This window comes from Plectropomus leopardus, chromosome 1, assembly GCF_008729295.1.
Source record: "Plectropomus leopardus isolate mb chromosome 1, YSFRI_Pleo_2.0, whole genome shotgun sequence".
NCBI lineage: Eukaryota > Metazoa > Chordata > Actinopteri > Perciformes > Serranidae > Plectropomus > Plectropomus leopardus.
Window position 1 is genome coordinate 4895820 of NC_056463.1, and position 6000 is coordinate 4901819.

At 39.9% G+C, this 6000-nt stretch overlaps 1 protein-coding gene across 1 annotated transcript in view; it reads right to left on the minus strand.

The window, feature by feature from the left end:
* The window catches only part of LOC121944983 (leucine-rich repeat-containing protein 4C-like), a 61473-nt gene extending 55839 nt beyond the window's left edge, over nt 1–5634 (minus strand). The window contains exon 1 of the mRNA XM_042488974.1: nt 5590–5634. The gene's annotated coding sequence lies outside the window, so the exon portion shown is untranslated. The remainder of the gene's footprint in view (nt 1–5589) is intronic.
* Between the last annotated feature and the right edge of the window lie 366 nt (nt 5635–6000).

Consider the following 6000-nt stretch of genomic DNA (forward strand, 5'->3'; position numbering starts at 1 on the left):
TGAAAATGGGCATAAATCTACACCAGTTCATAGTTTCAGCAAAGAAAGGTCAGTTAAAAAGGCTGGCCATAGAATATTCAAATATCATGATTTTTTGTTTATTTATTTGTTTACCATATACCTTGATATTGAACTTTCTTAATTTAGTAGCGGGATCACTGTAAGGGAGGTGCTAGGCCATAGGAAGAAATTTAAATATCACAACATCTTTGGCTATATACCTCAATATCGATATTGTGATAATACTGTTAAGTTGACTATTGGTGCTTTCACAAAATATTCACACAGACACATTTTAGACAAATAATCTTTGGTAATTTTATTACAATGACTAAGTAGGTCAAAGCAAATAAAAGAACATCCAGAACAGCCATGCAAGTTTTAAAAAATTACAGCCTTAAAAATCAGGAAAAGACAACACTTATGACTACAATATCCAAAATCTGCAGTTATATCTAGTCTCATATCATGTCGACATATCAGGATGCTGCCCGGCCCTAGTCTGTTGTATATGAACTTTACTGTCATCATTTAATTGGAATTTCTAATTCCGACATTACAACTTGCAGAATATTGATATTAGATACCATTTTTTTCAACCAGAGAGAATAATTGACAGTGAGGGCATACGATTTAAATGATCTCTTAATTATCTCTTTTATAACATATTTTTTAAAAAAAAAATCACATACAAATGACACAGAAGCAACTGCTTTATCTTTAAGTGAAAAAACATTCAACTTTCAGCTCCTGAAAGTGGCTGCCCTGGCTGTCGACCTTATTCTTCTTTGCTGTGGCCATGTCTGCTACCTTGCAGGGAATATCTGATGTTAGGGGATTTGTTTGTTTGCTTGTTTACTGTCTGTTTATGAAAGCACATTAGTTTCGCCTACATAGTTCCTACTTGGTGCATGCCATCTTGTTTGATACCCCAGTATTGTCTTAATCATATAGTATATTTTGAAAAACAAGCCGAGGGCAGGTTCAAAGTCTGTCTGAGGGCCACAAATGGCCCCCTGACTGGACTTTAGACATGACTGTCCTAACTTCTACCAAAGTCATTTTCTGTTAAGAAAGATGAAAACTTTGCTCAAGTATGGCTTTCAGGTACTTCATCCACCACTGCTCATTGTGCCTCTGGCATTTGTAGCTCAACCTAAATGCTCGGCACTCCCACTGCAAATCATTTAAAGAATACACTGGCCTCCAGAAAAAATCGCTTTGATGGACATGGCCCTGAAGAGAGAGCGAGCAGCTGCACCGGTGTATAGATACTGCTGAACATGAGAAACTGTTTCAAATATTCTGAATGGATATGTATCCATAAAAGGAATATATATATATACACACACATATATATATATTTTTTTATATTCTTTTGATATTTTTAACACTACACTCTTAGAAATAAATGATCAAAAAGGGTTAACCCTCAGGGGCTGAGGTTCTACCCAGAACAACTTACCTCTGAAGAACCCTTTATTAAAGAAAAGGTTATTTAAGGGTTCTTTGTAAGACAAAGAGTTCCATTAAGAACTGAAACCATGGTTAGTGGCAGAAAGACCTATGGGTAATGTAGTCAGTTGCTATTTTTCGAGCACCCCTTAGTGGGTCAGAGAGAACTGTCCCAGAGCCGTCAGAGAGGGTTCTGGGAGGAACCGTTACACCATAGAAGGATTCTTAGGTACCTCACATAGGTGGTTCTGGGTTTCCCCTTTCACAGAGGGTTCTAGGTCTTACCCTATATGTTGGGTTCTGGGTCGATCCCTCTAAATTTGTTTTATTTATAACGTTAATAAAAGGTTCTACGAGGAAGGGTTATGTTATGGGAACAAGCCAATGCAGTATACTTTTATTTTTAAGATTGTAATTAACATGCACCATTATTAACAAAGAGGAGCTTAAGCTTGTGAGGAGCTTATTCTGTCATTTACTAAAATAAAAAGGCAGAAGCAAAATATTTTGCTCCTCACATTTGAGCTGTTGGAACCAGATAGTATTTGGTATTTTGCTTGATAAATGACTTACAAATTATTTTTTTGCCCATTAATAATTTATCACCTAATTGTAATGTATTGTAATGAGTTTGGGAAATTAATTATGAATAATTGTGATCATTATGAATCCAAGTTTGACTGACAGGCTGTTTGATATCTCAGACATACAGTTTATTCCACACAGGTGTGTGATTGGTCCTTAGAATTACTCAGTGATTAACATCCCACCATGCTTAGTGTTGTGTGTAAAATCCTTCAGCAAGCCCTCATTATTTTGGCTCCTGTGGCTCAAAGAAGAAAACTGTGGCTTTTATAGAGAGCTGATTGTTGAAATAGGCTGCATTTCGCCAGAGCTTCTGTGATGTACATTGTTTGACTTAATGATGTTTCCCAATTGGAAAATGCGGCTAAGGTGATGATGGCATGGAAATGTGTTGAAATGACAAAACCACCTGGGAAGAACAGGCGCATAATAGTCCTCAACTGTGAGGTGTGTGCATTATTTCCAGATGCATGAAAAAGCAGACAAGGCACCATGAATCAACTCGCTACAAATGTCTGTCTGAGGTGTGAGAAGGCAGCTTGTCACAAGAAATTTAGGGAGCAATATTATGGTGGAACTGCATCGCGTAAAGCCCTTATTATACGTAAATTACCTCTTTTGCGCAGCAGGTTGTGGAAAGAACAAAAGCAGAAATACCTCGAATGGTTAGATGAGTCACCGTTCACCCTGTTCTGAACCAGTGGTTGACTACATGTGTGTCACGCATGAAAAGAAATCCATTCGCCCAAGTGCTTATTACCCACAGTGAAGGCTTCTGTCAGAGCTGTTCTGGTGAGTGGGTCCTGGCATGGTTTACATCCATTTGGTCCCCCTTAGCAGGCAGGTAAAAGCCAAAACCACAACGCCTGTCAGAGTGATCACACTCCTTATGCTTTGGTGTTTCTGTCCTGAAACAGCGAGGCACTACAAGGTGACAAAACCAAATCCTCAGGCCATGACAGGTCCCTGAGTTGTTTGATGAGCATGGAAATTGTGTTTGCCACCAGTAATGGTAACCACTCCTCAACCGAGCAACACTACACGTCTTTTCTTTTGACAGTCTTTAATGCTCTCCCTCTGTGTCCTGCTTTATCCTATAAGCATCCGTCGCTGCACAAGTGACTTTCAGATATTGTTTTATGGTTTCGTTGAGCTTTTGGGCAAATTCTCCATTATTTCAAAGGCATATTCACTTTAAAACTGTAATGTTTTTTCAGGCAAGGATAAAAATGTCAATTTATTCTGTCTTGCACCCATATTTTATCTGGTCCAGTAGCATCTATACTGATGCTTTCAAGTTCATCTCCCATTTATTATGCTTAGTTTAAGACTTTGATAATTCATATTGGCCTCGTGGTTGCTGAGATATACTCTATATTTAAAGACAATTTTCGAGCAGAGACCTGAAAATGGGAGCAGTGAATAACAGGTTAAATACAAAAGGTGAAACTTCTTGTTAAAAAATACTTGCATTTCTTAGATTAAGCTCCAGTTCTTTTCAGAATCTTAAAGCTCAGTGTAGCAGCTCAGGTGACTCATGTTGACCCAATGCCCTATTGAGACACTTACGAGTGTGTGGCCTTAATTTTCGCAGTTACAGCACTGGAGTATTACGGTGCACTGAAATAATCCAGACCTGGAACTGAAAGATATGCCAATTTAAAACTGTAAAAAGGACAGCTGCAAAAATTCTTAGGGAGTATCGTATGCACTGTAAAATCTGACAAGTTGATCTTACTCAAAAAAAAAAAAAATCTAGGAAATCAATTGACTTGAAAAACTTAAGTGAATCTAACTATTAATCGTCAGTTTTGTCTACTTTATATCTAATAGTTAAGATATCGTAAAGTTTAGCTGTATTTGCTTAATTTCTGTGAAGTTGTTGCATCTTAAAATTGTTAGCAACTTCAGTAAATCAAGTTAGTCTGACTTAACATAGTGGATTTTGCTGATGATGAATTTAGGAGATCTGTGAGTTCTGTTTTCTTACCATGTTTAAAAATAAAGAAATTGCTAGTTTGCAACCAGCAGAATACAGATATATAGCACAGTACACTTGATTTGCTGAAGTTGCCAAAACTCTGAAAGAGTGATTTTAATTAAACTTGTCAACTTTAATTGAGGAAATAGAATGCAATCAGTTTCCTTGGTTTTCTTTTAAAACCAACTTGTCAGATTTTACAGTGTGGAGGATGCAAATTAGATCATATGTTAGTGAGAATATTACTTTTTTATACACCCAAATTACCATTTTCTCTGAGTTTTTGTCTATTTAAAGAGCCCAGTGATACTAAGGACTTTATGGTCTGATAGGCAATAATCTTCCCAACAGAACAGTTAGCTTAAATGCCTATGCAGCATTTAGGATGCTCCAGTTCACCATTTAATCATCCCAACCCAATCAAGCAGGCTATAGGTGACACATAATGGCTATAAATGCATGCAAATACTGTGGTAACCAACCCTAAAAAAGCAGCCCCCCATTCTTGAACACTCCGCCAGTGTCCTTCATTTTACAGGCAGGTTGTAAAATTGCCAGATGTGCATGCGAAAGTGTACACTTGAGGACAAAACCGGTTCAGGTTTAAGTAAAATGCTTTTTGGCTGCAGCAGCACGAGCAATTTCAGATGTGATGTCTGCTCCAAATGCAGCTCCCTCTGCCCATTTCAGCCAACACACGAGTATTTTCAGCATCAAGGCATTTCAGCACCTCCCACTGATGGACAGCTCCTATTCACATTTTCAGGGAGAAAAAAAGCAGCCAAAGCAACAACTCCAGGACATGACAAGTTTAATTTTTTAAAAATGGACTTCTGGTTAACCTGCACAGGCTGTTCTGTGGTGGGGAGGAATGACATCCCTGAGTATCACCCATGGGTGGCTTTGCTGGGGGTTTTGCAGACATACTGGGTCAACAGGCAGAGCCACAGAGAGAGGGGGGAAATGTGTATACGAGGCGTGTGCGTGAGCAGATTGTGTAAAATAAAGCTTGACCTGAAGCTTTTTGACACACTCCAAAGCGCCTCTTTCCTGAGGGCCAGCCTGCCCACCTGGCCAATCCGGCGCTCTTTTTGCTGCAAACGTGTATGCTGAGAATACCTGAACTGAATTTGAATTACCATATGACGTAGGCCTTTTTCTAGCAGTAATGTCCTGCTGGCAACAGGGACTACCACGGACCCATACAGTCTCAACCAAGCGCTCAAACACACAATTTGTTGCACCAGCCCCCCCTCCACCCTCCCACCACCCCCTCAACCCCCTTTCTGTCCCTATCCATCTTTATCTCCATCTTTATCTCTCTATATTTATCTCACAGAGACATGCACGCTCGAAACAGCATGCGACAGCTATCATAATCTACCTATAAATATGAAAAAAGCGCATTTTTAAAACAAGAAAACTATCTTTCTTTGCGTTGAAGTCTGTGAGCCAAGCGCAAATCGCGGGCTTAAATGGCGATGAATCGCTCTGCATGTGGATATACAGCGGCACATCACACTGTGAATACGCTCAATTGGATTGAAATCAATGAAAATAACACTTACGCATTTTCTCGAATAAATGAAATCGAGGTTGAGAGCAGTGGAGGAAAAACCAGCAGGGCCCCGGTCCCCGTTTTCAAGATGTGCAGCACGAGCGAGGCACAAATCTCCATGTGAAAGGGAATCGGAAGGCTGCTGCAGTCCGCGTCTCTCTCGATCACAAGTCAAGATGCTCGAAAAATGCCAAACATTCAGAAAGAGTTGCGTGGATGTGCGCTGCGGCCACCATTCCCTCGGATGTAATGAGCGCCGATGAAAAGCCCTCAGAGGACCAGCAGCGGCAGCAGCAACCCCTCTGGACTTGAAGATATTCCTCTGGACTGAGGAGGAGGAAATCCTGCAGAGTTTTTGATGGGGGATCAAGTCTGTATAGGCCCTTATCCCCCCCCCCCCAAAAAAAAACAGTCCACAAAA